Consider the following 20502-nt stretch of genomic DNA (forward strand, 5'->3'; position numbering starts at 1 on the left):
CAATCCTTCTGCCTAGTCCGCCATCTTGCCGGAACTCCTAAGAATATTTTCTTACTGTTAAAAACATACATACTATAAAAGCCTAACTCAAGAAAAATCAAAAGTACTGTATAGCAACACTATTATGTAACTTAATACTAGATGTACCAGTACCAGTGCATGTGGTACAAGAGATAGGGAGTATCAAAAGTAGACAGAAATGGAGAAAATGCTTTTCAGGCTCCAAAATTGTATATCTGAAATACCTGGTAGAATCAACTGAAAACTACCTCCAATAAGAGATTTTGATAAGGCAGTGTGGTATACACTTAAAATGCATAATCCAAGAACTTTCATTTATGCAAAAAATTAGTTAGAATTTATAAAAGAAGGAAGGAAAAGGTTGCATTCATAAAAGCAAGAAAATGCTGAATGAGTTCTTTGTTCTCTCTTTCTTCTTTTCAATTTCCTCACCAATTCATTTTTCACTCTTCTTTCCATTGGATATGCCCTTTTGGCTGACCACTTAAGATTGTATCACCTGGTCTTTCTAGAGGAGCTCTGGTGGCATAGTAGCTAAGGCATTTGACTGACAGTTGGTTTTCCATTGAGTTTGGCTGATGAGACATACAGGCAAAAAGGGATAGAAGAAATCCTTTGTTCCTTGCTCCCTCCTTAGAAAATGTTTCTGGCCCAGGAAATGTTCCTCTGCAATTAGAGTTCCTGACAGGTTGTTCCTCTTACATGGTTCCAGCTCTCACTGGGCTCCAGTAACACTTCCCCTCTTTGTCTCTTCTATCTTAGGAATTATAATGGCTTTTGTTATAAGCAGTATTTTAAGATGGCCCTCATGACCTTCCTCCCCCAACTTCATGGTGTTACCCCACAAGTATGTTACGTTATATGGCAAAAGAGAATTTATTTAGGTGGCCTTAATCTAATCACCAAACCAAACCCACAGCCATCGAGTTGGATCTGACTCATAGCGACACCTCCTTGGGTTTCCAAGGCAGTATCAATAGCGAAGTAGATTGCCCGACCTTCCGAGCCCTTTAAAAGCAGAGAATCTTGCCAGTTGGTGGCAAAAAGGAAGTCAGAAAGATGCAAAATCTGAGAAGGACTTGCTATTGCTGGTTTTAAAGATGAAGGAAGCTATGTGAGGAGTGCAAGTGGAGTGTAGGAGCTAAGAGCCAACTAATAGCCAGAAGGCAAACAAGAAATTTAGTCTTAACGACTTCAAAGAACTTATTTCTGCCAAAAAACAGAATGAGTTTGGAAATGGAGTCTTCCCTCAGTACACAAGTTGGGATGAACCTTAATTTTAATTGAATGTTGTTTTTAGCCACCCCACATTTGATAATTTGTTACTCAGCAATAGAAAACTAAACTAGCCTCCCATTGTTGCTAGTCTCTGGTACAATAACATCCCTTGTAGGTTTCCCTTACCAGTCATTTCCTTAACATTTTGTCAATTTTGAGTTTAATTCTGTTTTCTGCCTGGATCCTGACTGATACATGTAAGAATAAACATAATAAAAAGTATTTAAATTTTCCATAAAGAAAATTATAAAACACAAATGAACACAAGAGTGACTTTTTTTTTTTTTTAATTGTGATTTGGGTGAAAGTTTACAGAGCAAATCATTTTCCCTACAGCAGTTCATACACATTTTCATGACACTGACTACAATTCCCCACAATGTAACGGCTCTCTTCCCATTTCTTCCCCATAGTTATCTCTTCCCTGTGTCCTTTTTTCCCACTCCCAGATGTCTTCCTGTGGAAACATTGACCTTCTGTTCTCCCACAATTAATTGATTGCTCCAAGGAGTGTATATGCCTAATGTGATGTCTATTGTTTGGCTGGAAGCTACAGGAGTGAGTTCAGTTCCAGACCTAAAAGGTAACTGTTAGGTGTCGAATACCGAGGGGGGAAAAAAACCAGGGTGAATTGTTAGGAAAACAAGTTTTATATAATCATCTGTTTGGCGGATGGACTGAGGCTTAGAGTAGTGTCATCCCTGATCCTGTTTCCATAGGGTGCTTAAGTAGTGTTTCGATACAGGAGGTCATTTGCTTATTTCAAAAGAACCAATCCTAAGTGTTCAAGAGGAACTAACCACGAGGGAGGGTGGGGACAAGATAAGCCCAGGAACAGAGACAAAAGATCCAAGCAGAAACTGAGAGTGGGGGTGGGGAGGGCTGCTTATGGTGGGAAAAAGTGAACAAAGAACTCCACCAAAAACTGGGAGTTTGGGGGGGCACGGGAAAGTAAATAAAGAGTTTCACCAGATACTGGGGAGTTGGGGGAGGGGGCACCTGAAGGGCAGAAAAGAACACAAAGAGTCTAAATGGAAATTAGGGGATGGAGACTAGGAGAGTACTGGGAGAGAGCGAGAGACAGAAACTTAGGCTGGGTAAAGGGTGAAGGATTTATCTATCAGTAAGTAGGGACTGTCATCTCAGGGGACTCACCAGGCTCTATCAGGCCAGCAAACCTAGTCTTTTTTTCTTTTATGATTTTGAGTTTTGTTCCACTGATCCACCTCCGAGTGGCTGACAGTGGTAGCTGGGCACCATCTAGTTCTTCTGGTCTCATAGTCATAGAAGCATGTTCTACCATTCCCTTGGACTATTTCCATGTGTCTTTAGTTTTCTTCATTATTGTTTCTCTATTCAAGGAGAGACCCATGGTGGGATCTAGATGGCTGCTTGCAAGCTTTTAAGACCCCTGTTGCTATTCACCAAAGTAGGATGTAGAACAATGTTTTTGGGTAGTATGTTATGTCAATTGAGCTTGATGCAAGGATTACTTTTGCAAAAAGAAGTATACCTTTTGTTTCTGGGTCAAAAGACTCAAAATCATAAAGATGTCAATTCTCCCTAAGCAATTTCATAAATTTAATGTGCTATCAATAAAATAGGTTTTTTCATTTGTTTTATTTTTGGGACCAGACAAGTTGATCCAAACTTCATATTAAAAAAAAAAAAAAAAAAATCAGAAACCAAAAAACAAGAGTAACCAGTGAAAACAATGAGGAGAAATACACTTCCAGGTATGAAAACAAAATACAAAGCCTCTATAATAAAAAACTGTGGTATTGATAAATGAACAGTTATGGAAATAGATTAGAAAATTGAGAAACAGACTCAAATTCATTTGAGAATTTAGTAAATCATAAGGAGGACTTTTTAACAGTGGTGAAAAGTTGTAGTGTAGCCATCTGGTAAAAAATAAGATCGTATCCTTGTGCTGTACATCAAGATATATTCTAATTAGATTCAAGGTGTAATCAGGGAAAATAAAATAAAGAAGAGTTTAAAAAGTAAGCATTAAAAACTCTTTATAGCATTATACTATGGAAGTCTTTTAAATTATGTCTCAAAATCCAGAAGCCATGAAAGACAAGTTAATATACTAGATGACATTTAAAAAAAAAAAAAAAAAACCTTCTGCATGACTTGAAAAAAAAAAGCATGAAGATAAAAGACAAATGAAAATTTGAGAAACAATGTTTGCAACATCTAATTTTTCTAATATATAGAAAGCTTCTGGAAATTAATAAATAAAATAACAATTCAATAGAAAAACAAGCAAAGGATATGAACAGACATCTCCCAGAAAAAATAAACCAATGGCTCTTAAACACATGAAAATATATTCTACCTGACCCCAAAGAGAAATGAACATTTAAATACACTGACTTGCTTTGTTTTAACCCATGCATTTGGCAAGAAATCCAATATTTGGTTACATTCTCTGCTGGTGAGGCTGTTAGGATAAGGGCACCCTCATGTGTGTTGTTGCAAATTAATTAGTATAATGTTTATGACTGATGATCTCTGAGCTGCTGGGCAAATCACACCTGGCAGAAAGTTGGGGCCAGGGGCTGGGTGGGGATGAGGGCTGTCATAAATTTACTAGACTTTTCCTCTTGCTGAAGTAGCCCTGGTGGTGCAGTTGTTAAGCTCTCAGCTGCTAACCAAAAGATTTGTGGTTCAAATCCATCAGCTGCTCTGTGGGAGAAAAATGTGCCAATTTGCTTTCTTAAAGAGCCATTCTACTCTGACCTACAGGGTCACTATGAGTTGTAATGGACAGAGGACAATGAGTTTGGGTTTTGGTTTTACATAAGGTGTTCCATATGAACACCTGTCCATTTTCCTTAAATTGTAGTGCATCCATCTGTTCCCAATTAATAGGAAAATTGAGTGATGTGGGGTGGGGAACCTTTAGAAAATCTGCACCAGACCCTTGGTCATTTACCACACAACATTCCTTCCCTTTATCTGGCTAAAAGATTGACTGGGTAGATTGTCTCTAGAAAAGCAAGGTACTGCAAGTTTTGTACTATTCCCTTCCTGAAACATAATTTATTTAAGTTATAAAAGGCTAGAGAATAAAAGCATGAGATGATCTTCAAAATTTTTATATCTTCCTGTAAGTGATGAAAGATTCTACGTTTGCCCCTATGATATATTTCTACTAGAATGAAGAGAACGCTCTGAATGCTAAATGAGACAATCTCTGCTTACTGAATGTTTCGAACTGAGTAATTGAGCAAATTTTATGACATGTGTCCTATGTTCCTCTGCTCAAGGGGATGGGATTGAATAAAGCACAGACCCTTTAATGAATTCACAGTTGTGTGAACAAACATGTATTCAAGTAACTGTAATAGAATGCATGTTTGTGAAATGAGCAAACATGTGGTTGTTACAAATATGAAGTCACTAAATATACGAGAGAAGATCAAATGAGTAGAAGTAATGGGAGTAAACACTTTATTAGGGGCTAGTGTGGGTGTATTGAAAATGTGATTCAAAAAAGAATGAGCCCTCAAGGAATTTACAATTTATTCATGAAGAAAAGAAACTATACCTGAGAAGATAGTAACACAGAGTAGTAGCTAATAAGTACAAAAAAGGACCAATATAGCATATAGAACAGTGGCAACATGCTTGTCAGAACAGAAAAAATTGAAATCTAATTGCCTCCACTGTGGAGAAGTCAGTAAGAAACAAGATGATTCACACAGCTGAATTCAGGAAAGTTTCAGAAATTAGAGGCACCAGAGAGTATGGTGGCCCTGAAAAGGAAGATTGATTCGAAATCTATGGAGTGTTATATAACCAGATCTCCTACCTCAGCCTATGCAGCTAGGTGGCTGACCAAAACACAAGAATACCAGAAATAGCTGGGGCCAGTAACGTGGGGCCACACTGAGAGAGAGGGATTAAGTGGAGTCAATTTGCTGAATGGGAGAACCCCGGTCCCCATTCTTCACACAACTCCCAGGATATAGGTAACCAGGCTATACCACACCTATTGTGGTCCTAATCAGACCAGTTAGTAGTGGTAGCTAGGCACCATCTAGATCTTCTGGTCTTGAAGAACAGAATGCTGAGGTTTGTATGGTCCATCAATCCTTTGGACTAATTGTTTCCTTACATCTTTAATTTTCCTCATTCCTCTTTGCTCTGGATGGGGAGAGACCAATATTGCATCTTAGATGGCCATTCACAAGCTTTTAAGACCCCAATTGTGACTCACAAAGTAGGATGTAGAACATGGTGTTTGTGGACTCTGTTATGCCAATTCACCTTGATGTTCCTGCGACTATGGTCCTGAGTCCCCAGATTCAGTGACTCATTCCCTCAAGGTGTTAAGTTTTGGCTAAGAAGTTTTCATAACTTTGCCTTCTATGTATTCTATTATATACATGAATATATTTGTACCATGTATAAGTACATATGTAGAAATATCAGCTACCAAACTGATACATATTTATGGATATGGTCCCATTCACCTTCCTACTCTTATTCAGCTTGCATGTCTGTCTATGTATCCACTCATAGATTATTGTAATTACTGTTATTGCAGGATTGTATATGTAATAGGGTTCTGGTTACTTAGTACCACTCTAACAGAAATACCACAAATGGGATGGCTTGAACAAACAGAAGTTTATTCCCTTACAGTTCAGGAGGCTAGAAGTCCGAGTTCAAAGTGCAAGTCTCTAGGGGCTGTGTGAAAGCCCCTCAACCTTGGGCTTCAGCTCTGCCTTTTGCTCCCAGCCCACTGAAGCTAGAGGCATCTCTTCACTCAGGCAGCTACTGGCCGCTGAGTCTAACAAGCCCAAGGTCAACAAATAAAATGGCATAGTCCTGATGTTACCAAACCACACAGCAGGCCATTAATTCAAGTCCATTGAAAGGTGCAAGGTTGGCAGAGCATGGCAGACTGCTGAACAATGACACGGCTATATGCAGGGTTCAAGCATACCACAAGCTAGAGACCGTTCCCAAAGCTGTTTCTTATATTCGGGAAGCAGACCACATCCCTAAAGCAGCTACTCAGCTGCTCCAGTAGATTCCACCATGGAGTTAATTACCAGTCTTACCATGGGGAATAACTACATCCAGCTGCCCAGCCACTCAACCAGGCCCAGCCAAGCAGGTAAACAAACTTAACTACCACAAATAGTATTTGACTTTTGCTTTTAACTCTTGTGTACCTCTTTGTGTTTTTTTTTTTTTTTTCTGACTTCCCCCTTATTATAGATTGTCTTTTTCTTCACCCAATTAATACATATCTAGTCTCTAGGACAGGATCTTCAGTTGAAGGACACAGCAGACCCAAGAAAATCTGACTGGGAAAGAACCCCCGGATAAATTATTTTTCCTGTATTCCATATCCTGCTGGTGCCTCCCACTGGAGGCTAGAAGGCAAGAGGGCAAGAAGGCCTGATAATACAATGCATATGGTTTCCTGGACACAGCAGGGTGGATAAGGGTGAAGGGTTGATCTGGAGGGGAAAAAAGAGTGACCTAGATAGATTATGAAATGAGAGATAGTTGTTGTTAGGTGACATAGGTTAGCTCTGACTCGTAGCAACTCCATGTACACCAGAATGAAATACTGCCAAGCCCAACGTCATCCTCATAATCTTTGCTATGCTTGAGCCTATCTTTGCAGCCACTGTGTCAATCCATCTCATTGAGGGTCTTCCCCTCTTTCACTGCCCCTCTGTTTTACCAAGCGTGATATCCTTCTCCGTGGACTGGTGTCTTCTGACAACATGACCAAAATGCATCTGGCTATTCTTGCTTTTAGGAGCATTCTGGGTGTACTTTTCCAACACACATTTGTTTGTTTCTTAGGCAGTCCATGATATTTTCAGTATTCTTTGCCAACACCACAATTCAAATGCATCAACTCTTTTTCAGTCTTCCTTATTTATTGCCCAGCTTTCACATGCATATGAGACGACTGAAAATACCATGGGTTCTGTCAGCCACAACTCCATCTTCAAAGGAGCATCTTTGCTCCTCAACACTTTATTTTTATTTTTTTTATTATTATTTTTATTTTAAGAGCTTGTTTTACATTCAATGTAATGTATACATTTAGTTTCATTCCCCATTCGCCATGTCCAACCCTAACCCAGTCTCCTCCCCTCCCTACCCTACAACCCTCCTCCTGTGCCTGTCATAATTATGCACTCCTTTTTGTCCTGCATTTCCTCAGTTGAATGTTGGTCCTCTGGTGTACCATGGTCTATTGCTCTAAGGGATGTATTACCATAGAGCATGTGGGTGCGGCATTCTGGGTTGAGTGGTCTGTGTGTACATCTTGTTAACTGTTGGGCTGAGAGTCCACCCCTGGGGGTGAGTTTTATTCCAGGTGCCTAATGTATTCCAGGGCCATAGTATTGGGAGTCTCACCAGACTTCATCCAACCAGTAATTCTGGTCGTTATTGAGTTTTTGGATTTTGTTCCACATTTTTCCTCCCGTTCTATCCAGGATGTCCAGATTTGATCCTTTCCTGAGTGGTTGGCATCGGTAGCTGGGCACCATCCAGTTCTACTGGTCTCAAGGACCATCGTGTCCTAGAGCTGATGGCTTCTAAATGCCCTTGTCTTTGTGTGTGTGTGTGTTCTTCTTCACTATGCTCCTCAACACTTTAAAGAGGTCTTTAGCAGCAGATTTTCACAGTGCAATACATCATTTGATTTCTTGACTGCTGCTTCCATGGCCATTGATTATGGGTCCAACTAAAATGAAATTCCTGACAACTTCAATCTTTTCTCCATTTATTGTGGTATTGCTTACTCATCCAGTTGTGAGGTTTTTGTTTTATTTATATTGTGATGTCATCCATACTGAAGACTGTAGTCTGTGATCTTCATCCATAAGCACTTCAAGTCATCTTCACTTACAGCAGGGAATGCTGTGCCATCTGCATATTGCAGGTTGTTGTGACTCTTCCTTTAATCCTGATGCCATGTTCTTTTGATATAGCCCATTTTATTAGATTATTTGCTCAGCATACAGATTAAATAAGCATGGTGAAATGATACACCCCTGACACATGCCCTTCCTGATTTTCAAGCATCCAGTATCTCCTTTTCTGTTTGAACAATAGCCCTCTCGGTCTAAGTACAGATTCTCCATTAGCACAATTAAGTGTTCTGGAATTCCCATCCTTCTCAATGTTATACATAATTTGTTATGATCCACACACTCAAATGCTTTAGCATAGTCAATAAAACACAGGTAAACACCTTTCTGGCGTTCTTTGCTTTCAGCCAAGATCCATCTGACATCAACAATGATATCCCTCATTCCACATCCTCTTCTGAATCTGGCTTGCATTTCTGGAAATTCCCTGTCAATACACTGCTATAGCTGTTTTTGAATTATCATCAGCAAAACTTTACTTGTAGGTGATATTAATGATATTGTTTGATAATTTCCAAATTCTGTTGGATCACCTTTCTTTGAAATGGGTTCAAACATGGATCTTTTCCAGTCAGTTGACCAGGTAGCTGTCTACCAAATTACTTAGCTAGATGAGTAGGTGCCTCCAATGCAGCATCTGTTTGTTGAAACATCTCAATTGGTATTCCTTCAATTTCTGGAGGTTTTTTGCCAATTCCTTCAGTCCCGATTGGACTTCTTCCTTCAATACCATTGGTTCTTGCCCTATGCCACCTCCTGAAAAGGTGAACGTGGACCAATTCTATTTCATCTAGTGATTCTGTGTATTCCTTCTATCTTCTTTTAATACTTCCTGTATCATTCAATATTTTGTCCATAGAATCTTTTAATATTTCAACTCGAGGCTTGAATTTTTTCTTCAGTTCTTTTAGTTTGAAAATTGCTGAGCATGTTCTTCCCTTTTGATTTTCTAATTCCAGGTCTTTGCACATTTCATTATAATATTTGACTTTGTGTACTTGGGTTGCTCTTTGATATCTTCTGTTTAGCTGTTTTATCTTGTCATCTCTTCTACTTGCTTTAGCTACTCTCTTTTCAAAAGCAAGTTTCAGTCTCTTCTCAGTGGTTTTATTTTTCTCTTCCTGTTCTGGAATTCTGATTACAGAATTACACATAGGTTATTCCTTTTGATGGTATCTCACATGAACCTTAGTCTTTCTTCATTTTGTTTTGATCTTTTTTTCTGACTGATCCCTTTCCAAAGAAGTATTCAGGCATTTATCTCCAATCTCATTAATTTTGTCTTCCATTGATTCAAAATTTGCCCTTTCCATGTGTTATCTATTTCTGAAAATTTAGTATTAATCTTCAGAATTTCTATCTGTAGATTTTGGTTCATTTCTAATTTTTAATTTATTTTGTTATTTTGTTCTTGTATTTTCTTCCAAAATTGTTCTAAGGTTTTTTCTGTGTTTTCCTTAATTTTGTCAGTGTTTTCCTTGATCTGTCTCTTAATCCACTGAAGGTACCTCAGTATAATTCTTTTGAATTCTGTATCAGGGAGTTCCAATGCTGTTTCTTCCTCAGGGATGTTTTCTGGTACTGTATCCTGCTCCCTAGGAGCTTTGGTAGCGTAGTGCCTAAGGCACTTGACTGCTAACCAGAAGTCTGGTGGTTCAAACTCACCAGCCACTCTTCAGAAGGAAGGTTGGGCAATCTACTTCTGTAGTGATACCACCTCAGAAACCCAAGGAGAGGTTTCTATTAGTCAAGTCCAACTCAATGACACATAACAGCAACAACATCCTGCTCCCTTGTTTCTACTGTTTCATCTTGCTTCTTTGTGTGGACTGTGATGGTCTGTTATCTAAAAAACATTGTGACTTTGTTGTATTTATATTTAATTGGTGACTGTATGTTGGAATGATTTGCCCAAGATTTTTGTTTTCTTTTATTTTTTTGGATGTATCTGAGTAAGCAGGGTACTATGTTCCTCTATTTGCTAGTTGGTAGCAATTATGCACTTACCACTTGTCTCCTGGTATATCTATATGATTTTACATCTATATGAATATCTACATGATTTTACAATGGTGAACATTAAATATTGATGTAACCAAAATGCATAATGTATTTTATTGGGAGGATGAGAGGAGGTACTGTGTGTGCACGCATAAGCATAGTGAAAAACTTAAGTCCTCATTTTTCATTACAAGAAATCAATAGATGGTATCTAAAAATTAAAAAATGTATATTAATACAAGTGTTATTTCACTAAACCAACCCATTGCTGTCAAGTTGATTCCAATTCATGGAAATCTCATGTTGTTCAGGTGTGGTAGAGAATGAGAGTGGCTGCACAGGTGTCTGTTAACTGTGAAGAGCAGTTAAGGGTGAGTCAGACTCTCATGGATGGTTGTGTATTATCAGCCACTTGGAGCAGAAGGAAGTGGTGTCTCTCACTCAGTAAGTGATGTCAGTAACTTGATATCATCCCAGCTGCAGGAGGTGCAGGTGTGGTTGGATCATATGGGTATGGTTACTGTCTCCCACTCAGACAAAAACAACAGTTGAAAAACTATAAAAACAAATAATAATAAAAGCAAGAGGACAAAAAACAACCACATAAACACACAGGAACAATCACCAAAAAGAGAAAAAAAGAAGAAACAAAAAAAAAAGGAAAGGCAATAAATGAGAGAAAATATTTAAAGAAATATTTTAAAATGCCAAAAGAAATATGAATAGAAAAAAGGGGGAAAAAACCCTGCAATATCTAGGGAGGAGGGAATAAGAGAAAAGAGGTAGAGTAGGAGAATAAGGAAGAAAAACAATGGGAACAATGCTAAAAGAAAAACAAGAAATGGGGAGAACCAGAAGAAAGAAAAAAATAGGAACCAGGAAAAGGGAAGAGAGAAAAAGCCAAAACCCAGAACCTCAGAGAAGAAGAAAGAATAGTGATGAAAAATTAAAAAATACTAATTTTAAAACGGGAGCTCTGGTAGCATAGTGGCTAAGACATTTGCCTGCTAACCAGACGGCTGGCGGTTCAAACCCACCAGCCACTCCTCGGAAGGAAGGTTGGGCAATCCTACTTCCGTAGTGATACTGCCTCGGAAGCCCAAGGAGGGGTCGCTATGAGTCAGGTTTGACTCAACGGCACATAACAACAACAACAACAATTTTAAAACAGACAAAACCAAACAAACTTTTAAATAAATAAATAAATAATTTAGGCAGGGTTGGCCAGGGCACCCAGGCTCCATCAGAGTACAGACTGGGATGGAATTCCTGCTGGCTGTGAAGGTGGGTAGGAGTGAGGGATGGCCAGACCTCTGTTCACAAAGAGGGTGTGGGGTATAAGAGTAACAAGGGGAATGTCACACCTTTCCAGTCCTCAGTGTTCAGAATGTCCTTGCGGTCCTGGCAAATGGAGCCTATTCTTAGGTTCCTGGAATCTGAGAGAATGCTATCACTTTAAATATTCAAAATGGTTGAACGGCTTGTAAACATTCAAAATGGCTACACCCTCCAGACAGCCAAATGTTCACAACTCAGCCCATTTCACTCTTTACTGCTTCCCCTTTTATTCACCAGCCACCAGTGAAGTCCTCTGTGCAGCCCCTGGCTAGCAGGGCTGATTTTTAGGTCCTAACACCACTTGGCAATATCCAAGCTGTCCGTGCCATCAGGATCGCTAACAATACGCAGCTCCATATATCTCCTTGTTTGGTGTTTTTGTGTAAGTTCTTTTACTAGTTGGAGTTACATCCACTTCTGTATCCTTCCTTTCAAAGCTCAGCACTCCAGGATTATCTTCTATATCTGTGTTAATTGGTTCCTCTTTTCTTTGTTGAAGAGGACCTGTGTAGTTTGCCTACCTATTCCATCACCTCCAATTTTCAGTCTTTTTTGGTGTTTTTTTCCTTTCCTGTCTTTTTAGTGACCTTGTGTTTTCTTCATGTATGGTGTTCTTGATGTCATCCCACAATTTGTCTAGTTTTCGGTTATTGGTGTTCAATGGGTCAAATCTATTCTTCAGATGGCCTCTAAATTCAGGTGGAATACAATCAAGATCATATTTTGGTTCTTGTGGACTTGCTTTAATTGTCTTTAGCTTTAACTAGGGAGCGCTGGTGGCATACTGCCTAAGGCATTTGACTGCTAACCAGAAGTCTGGCGGTTCAAAACCACCAGCCACTCCTCAGATGGAAGATTGGGCAATCTACTTCCATAGTGATACTGCCTTGGAAACCCAAGGAGGGGTCGCTATGAGTTGGATCCAACTCGATGGCAGTGAGATTTTTTGTTTTGTTTTGGTTTGGTTTTTTCAGCTTCAGCTTGAACTTGCATATCAGCAACTGATGGTCTCTTCCACAGCCGCTCCTGGACTTGTTTTAACTGAAGATACTGAACTTCTTCATTGTCTCTTTCCACAGAATGACATTAAATATATTATTTTCTATTATATGTTTCAACTGAGAATATCTTTATGATTTTACAATGGTGAACATTAAACATTGATGTAACCAAAATTCATAATGTATTTTATTTGGAGGATGAGAGGAGGTACTGTGTGTGTATGCATAAGCATAATGAAAAAGTTAAGTCCCCATTTTTCATTACAAGAAAGCAATAGATGGGATCTAAAAATTAAAAAATATATATTAATACAAGCATTATTTCACTAAACCAACCCGTTGCTGTCAAGTTGGTTCCAATTCATGGCAATCCCATGTTGTTCAGGTACATGGAGATAAGTACCAAAAGAAACAGGGAAAACAGGATTGAGGGTAAGAAATCTAATTTGCATTATAAGCTTGGTGGTAGTATTTGACTTTTAAGAATTTGAACATTTATGACTCTAATAAAAATTATAATTACATTATACATACATATATATGTATGTATGTATGTATGTATGTATATGAAGGAGCACTGCTGGTGCTGTGGTTAAAGCATTGGGCTGCTAACCAAAATGTCCACAGGAGAAAGATGAGGCAATTTGCTTCCATAAAGATTTACAGCATTGGAAACCCAATGGGGCAATTCTACTCTATCTTATAAGGTTGCTATGAGTTGGATGCAACTTGATGGGAGTTGGTTATTTATGTATATGAAATCATGCTTTCAATAGCAAAAAATGTTTTTGGTATGCACCTATAAATACAGATATGAACTACTGAGCTTGTTTGTATTTGGTAGGATTTCAATAATTAGTTTTTTACATTAATTTAAAAAATAAATTACAATGGGAAGAGGATCAATCCCTTTCCATTTTGCTATAGCTTTCCTTATATGTGGCATTGATTCTGAAATTGCTCAGAGATACAGCAAAAAATTTGAAACACTATCAAGAAAAATCTCTATGATATCCAAAAACCAGCCAGTAGCTGGTCAGCTGCTGAAGGCCCACTGTCTGAGAGGCAAGCAGGTCAAAGTTTGACGGACTGATGGTGGCGTAGTGTTTAAAGCATTTGGCTGCTAACTAAAAGGTCAGCAGTTTGGACCTATCACGAGCTCCATGGGACAAAGATGAGGCAGTCTGCTTCCGGAAGGATTTACAGCCTCAGAAATCCTCTGTCCTAAAGTGTCACTATGAGTCGGAATTGACTCAATAGCAGTGCAGTTTTGTGCGAGTGCATGTGTGTGTGTTTTAATGTGCTGATCCCAGAGTGCCTGGCCTAAGGAATGTTGTGATTCTGTCACAAAACCAGGTACCTTAATTCCAGCCTCCTCTCTCTCTATAAGCTTGACCATAAGCTTTTGTTTTAAAACAAGATAAAACAGCATGGAAACAAGTGCATCTCATCTATCTCCATTCTCTTGATTAATATGTTGCTATTACAGCAAAGTTGGGAACTATGAAATACTGTTATTGGAACTGATCTTTGCAAGGATTACACCATTACAGTCCCTTGTTTAGGCCTTTCTCTTCAGGAGCAATTTGGCACCTCTGAAGGCTATATATTCCTCCCACACCTAAAATCCTTCCTGCACCTTGGAAGCCCCAGAACCATGTAGTTTGATCTATATACAAAGTCCCTGTCCACTACAAGCTCCAAACCAGTTAAAAGGAAAGGTTAATGTCATAGATTGCAGTCTGACATAAAGAGCAAAGAGGTCAGGAAGTAAAGTACATCATCTTCATCCTGGCACTAATTAGACCCTATAACCAACCAACCAACTCACTGCCATTGAGTTGATTTGACTCATAGCGAACACTCTTTGGGTTTCTGAGGTGGTATCTCTATGGAAGTAGATTGCCCAGTCTTGCTTCCAAGGAGTGGCTGGTGGGTTTGAACCACCAGCCTTGTAGTTAGTAGTCAAATGCCTTAGGCACTATGCCACCAGAGCTAAAGCCAACCTCAGTTGGGCTTCTGTCATAAACCTGATTACTGAACATAGTGAATGCTTTACCCCTAAGACTGTGACCCATCCTTAAACTTGGCCAATGAAGGAATCCCTGGGTAGTGCAGTTAAGTGTTCAACTGCTAACCAAAAGTTTAGTCATTCAAAGCCATCCAGAGGGGCCTCTGACAACAGACACAGTTATCTGCTTCTGAAAGGTAACAGCCTTGAAAACCCTATGAAGGAATTCTGTTCTGCACACATGAGATTGCCATGAGTAGAAATGGACTCCACAGCAACTAATAATAACAAATCTGTCCAATACACTGTGGCAATCTCTAAGCATTCCCTAGAGATACCCACTGCCTTGAGTTGATTCTGAGAGTTGATTCTGACTCACGGGAACCCATTAGGACTGAGTAGAACTTCCTAGGGTTTCTAAGGCTGTAAACCTTTACAGAAGCAGACTGCTTCATCTTTCTTCTGTGGAGCAGCTGGTGCTTTCACACCACGTACCTTTCTGTTAGTAGCTGAATGCTTTATTTAACCTCCAGAGCTCCTTTCCCTAGAGAAAAAGGAAGTAAAAGAGGAAAGCTGTGAATATTCCTTAACTAAATTCCCCTTGTGTGTTCCTTTCCTCTCTTCCAGCAGGACAAGCTCTTTCTATCCCCTTCTCTCACAAAAAGGACTGAATTTGGCTATCTGCCTATCTCTTCCATTGCAAACAACCTTCCACTGTAAAATATACTCACCTTTAAATTTTGTGATAAAAAGATACTTTTCTTTCTATTTGTATGTTTTTAAAATGTATCTGTACATATATCTTTCTTTATGGAACCAGTTTTCACTATTCAGAATCCTCAAGAAATGCTTCGAGATCAAGAGTATGAGTTTGATTTCTGGATATACCAATCAGATTCATTCAGTAATTTGCTCATTCATTCCCTCATAGACTTTCCCACCCCATGAGTTCAAGGAACATTTTTTGAGCATCTATTTTATGTCAGATATCTTGTTAGATGTTGGTGGATACAAAAATGAATAAAATTACGAAAGCATCCAAGAGTTTAAAGGGAGCTACATATTTCTAGCAAGGTAAATGAATTAAGGTGCTTTAGGTGTCACAGTAGAGCTGCATATGAGGCTGTGGAAAATACTCAACTCTACTTTGGGTAGCAAGATGGTTTAGAATGACCCCTTGGTTTAACACGCAGCAGCCATATATTGTATATCTTACCCTAAACAGTTATCTTGTTGTTGTTGTTATGTGCCGTCGAGTCGGACCCGACTCATAGCGACCCCTCCTTGGGTTTCCGAGGCAGTATCACTACGGAAGTAGATTGCCCCATCTTCCTTCTGAGGAGTGGCTGGTGGATTTGAACCGCCAGCCTTCTGGTTAGCAGTCAAGTGCCTTAGCCACTATGCTACCAGAGCTCCCAGTTACTTTACAGACCCTTAATCTCTAGGGTGACCAGAGAATAGACTTGTTGGATTAATGAAATTTATGTCCATCTATCAAATAAGCAATTGTCATCCTGCTGGTTTCAGTTTTATAGCATCATATTTCTCTTTAATCTTTAAACCTTTTGAGAACAAGGATGTAATCTTATCTCTCTTTATAAACCCAATATGTTCCTGGGATATTTTAGACCTTGTGAATGAATGAATGAAATGAAAAACAAAAAAGTCAGAGTATGAACTATAGAGAATAGGGACTAAGGTTGTTCTCTTTTTATAGTATAAAACCAAACCAAACTCACTACCACGGAGTTGGTCCCAACTCACAGCGACCCCTCCTTGGATTTCCGGGGTGGTATCTCTGTGGAAGTAGATTGCCCAACATTCCGTCAGAGGAGTGGCTGGTGGGTTTGAACCTCCAGCCTTGTGGTTAGCAGTCAAATGCCTTAGGCACTATGACACCAGAGCTCACTTTTACAGTATAAAGTTGTCTAAATCAGCATGTTGTTGTTATGTGCCATTGAGTCAGACCCGACTCATAGCTTTTTGACATTGACAATGAAAGAGGAGAAAGACATGAAATGGAAAAGGAAAAACTGAGAGAAAAAGAGGATGTGAAGGAGGAAGAATAGAAATAACAGTATGAGGGTGGCAATTAGGCAGATGTATTATAAAATGTGATGGAGCTGTTAATGTCTTTTGTATTTCTATTTTTGAGCATTCATTTTTCATGAACAAAATGTGAATGTTCTCCACATTTAGAGTCACTGTGAAGCAAGTTCAAAGTTTAAAGGAACATTTAATTAGATCAATATCCACTTCTTTTCACTGAATAATTTTATCCAGTTTAAGACTCGACAGAACTGTACATTTCCAGAGAAGGAAAGCATATTTTAAGTAGTAAAAGCTCATCTTTTTCTGTTTCAAGGTTACCAATCTAATTCAACCAGCATCAGTGAGAAAACTTAGTACAAATGATGGTGGAATAGCTCTTGAACTCAGATGAACACATTATAAAACTCCATTATTCCTTACCTCCAAAAGCTATCTCCCCTACAACAAACAAACAAAAAGCCAAACCAAACCTACTGCTGTCAAGTCTATTCCAACTTAGAGTGACCCTACTGGAAAGAGTAGAAGTGCCCCTATAAGTTTCCAAGGCTATAATCTTTATGCAAGTAGACTAGTAGACTGCCACGTCTTTCTCCTGCAGAGTGGCTTGTGAGTTCCAACTGTCAACCTTTCAGGAAGGTTGTCGAAGAAGATTTGTTGAAATATAGACATCATAAAGAGATGCCCAAATATATAAGCAGCTTTAAGAAAAATTTGTAGACCCTTATAGGTCTACTAGATAGAATAAAAAGGCTTTAAGTATTAATATTTTAAACACATGTACTTTCACAATCCAAAAAATACTTTCATGTTAAAGTATGATATGACAGATATCATTATTTTCATTTTGTGGATGACTAAACTGATTTTCAGAGAGGCTAAGGGACTTGCTCAAGGTAATCTAGTAAATTATAGTTAAGGTGGGTCCTCAGATATAACTTTCTTTGGCCAAATTCAGTTTCTTTTCACAACACAAAGTAACCACACAGCAAGTGGCTGTCTGTAACCAAACACCAAGAAGCACAAAGCCACAGAGAAGACAAGAACACAGATTGGGCATAAAATGCCCTTTCCAGGGACACTTCAAGGTTACCCAGTCGCATAAGTAAATAAATAAAAGAGGCAGTGAGGGGGGAAAAAAGCAACCCATTTGCACAGTAAGTCACAGAGACAAGAAGAAAGGAGAGGCAAAGGAGAAAAATCAAAGACAGGCGAGGAGGAAACAGGGAAATGTAGGTAGGAAGTTGTTGTTGTTGTTATATGTTGTCTAGTTGAACCCAACTCATAGCGACCCCTCCTTGGGTTTCCGAGGCAGTATCACTACGGAAGTAGGATTGCCCAACCTTCCTTCCAAGGAGTGGCTGGTGGGTTTGAACCGCCAGCCGTCTGGTTAGCAGGCAAGTGTCTTAGCCACTATGCTGCCAGAGTTCATATTAACCACCTATAAAATGAAATCACTTGTTAGAGGAGCTGCCACATTTTCCCTAAGTCTGATCCCTTCCCTGTTATTTTGTTTTTAAATATATTTTTTATTGTGTATGAAAACATACACAGCAAAACATACATGAATCCAACAATTTCTACATGTTCAACTCAGCGACACTGATTGCAAAGTTGTGCAACCAGTCTCACCTTCCTTTTCCAAGTTGCTCCTTCCCCATAGCATAAACTCACTCCTCCCTAAACTTCCTATATAACTTTTCAAGTTGCTGTTGTCAACTTAATCCCGTGTAGGTTTTTAAAAGAGCACAATGCTCAAGGCAGACATTCTTTACAATGAGTTAAACTATTGTTTAGTTAAAGATTTCAGGAGATATTTTTGGTTTTAAGGTTTAATGATTATCTCAGAGCAATATCTTTGGGAGTTTATCCAGTCTCTGTGGCTCCAGAAGTCTGAATTCCCTGAGAATTTGAAATTCTGTTCTGCATATTCCCTTTTAAATTGGAATTCTTCTACAGAATCTTTAATCAAAAAATTTAATCAGTAACAGCAGCTGGGAACCATCCAGTTATTCTGGTTTCATTGCGAAAGAGGTAGTTGTTCAAGGAGACAATTAGACACACATTCCATTTCCACCTCCTATTCCTGACTCTCTTTCTTCCTTTGTTGCTTCAGGTGAATAGAGACCATTTGTTGTACCTTGGATACTCACCTGAAATCTTTTACAACCCCAGGCACCACACAATGAACTAAGAGATGGAATAACTCACTGTGGAGTCAGATCGGACTCCTAGAGACTCCTCCTTGGGTATCCCAGGAGGTGTCACTACTCAAGTAGATTGACCAATCTTCCTTTTGAGGAGTGGCTGGTGAGTTTGAACCACCAGCCTTCTGGTTATCAGCCAAATGCCTTAGGCACTATGTCACCAGAGTTTCCTAAGAGATGAAATAGTAGAACTAAAAATAATTCTAGGCCAATTAACTGAGATGTCCCATGAAACTATGGCTCTATACATCTAAACCAAGAAACCAACTCCCATGTGGTGTTAGGTTGTTCATAAGTGTTCAGCAGCTACTCTTTGTTGTTGTTAAAATATATATCACACATTTGTCCATTCAGATTTTTACGGGTATACAATTTAGTGGCATCAATTACACTAATTGGCTATTCAACCATTAGCTCACACTATTCTGATGTTCTCCAAATTCCTCAATGTCATCAGAGATTCACGGAATTTTCCACAGTAACTTCACACTGTCCAGATCCCAGAATTCTTTCCAAGGTAAGCTATATTGACAGCATAAGCCTTACCTTCACAGTCATAATTTGCCCTTTTTTTTTATCTCTTTCCATGATTTGTTTCAACCCTCCACATGACCCTCATTGCTGTGCCACTTGAACATTGAGCAAGTCAGGAGTGGGGAAAGTGGCATTAATATCATTCTGCTCTGACCTTAGGTAGGAGGAAGTTGTTAAGCAAGAGCAACAACATTCCAAGGGTACATTTTAAATGAGTAACAAAGTTCTTGAGGGTAATCTCCTGTGATCTTTGGTCATTCCATTTCTTTCTTTCTTTCTTTTTTTTTTTTAGTACTGCCTGCAAATATTTGCCAAGGGGAATTTCCACACACAAGAGAGAAACTCATGATTAACATTTCAGAGAGAGGCATATGGTCAGGACTTTCTTGGGAACTTTGGAGGGAAGAAGAAAGGAAGAGAAAAGAAGAGAAAGAAAGAAAATAACCAGTGGGAGAAGGTACATGAAGGAAAAAGAGCAAGGTAAATGGCAGCCTGGAAGAAAGGAAGGTGTTGAGAAGAGTAGAAAAAGGAAAGAGGAATGGAGGGACAGGAGAAATTCAGATTGAAGGAACCCCTCAGTGCAGAGCTGATAGGTAATGACACTTATTTAAATGTAACTGTGTAGAGAGTAACAGAATAAGAAACTGTATTTTTTGGTTTTTAGCTTCTGACAACCTAGACTATGCACCTCCACAAAAACTTTGCAAACTTGCTGTCTTCCCTCACCCCATTCACGTGTCACAATTAGTTGCTTCTAATTAGAAGTATCATCAGAATCCCTTATATATCTTTTTCACTTGCCCATGGATAGAAACCAAATAACCCACTACCATTGAGTTGATTCCAACTCATAGTGGCAGTGACCCTGTAGGACAGGGTAGAACTGCCTCGTAGGGTTTTTGAGGTAGTAAATCTTTATGAAAGCAAACTGTAGCATCTTTCTCCCCTGGAGTGATTGGTGGATTCCAGCTGCTGACCTTTGGTTAGCATCCAAGTGCTTTAATCTCTGTACCACCAGGCTTCCACATGGATATGAAGGTGGCTCTATTACCCCAGACCTCTCAAACCCACCAGCCACTCCTCGGAAGGAAGGTTGGGCAATCCTACTTCCGTAGTGATACTGCCTCGGAAACCCA

This window comes from Orycteropus afer, unplaced genomic scaffold, assembly GCF_000298275.1.
Source record: "Orycteropus afer afer isolate SDZICR_OR568_19922 unplaced genomic scaffold, OryAfe1.0 scaffold00125, whole genome shotgun sequence".
NCBI classification, from domain to species: domain Eukaryota; kingdom Metazoa; phylum Chordata; class Mammalia; order Tubulidentata; family Orycteropodidae; genus Orycteropus; species Orycteropus afer.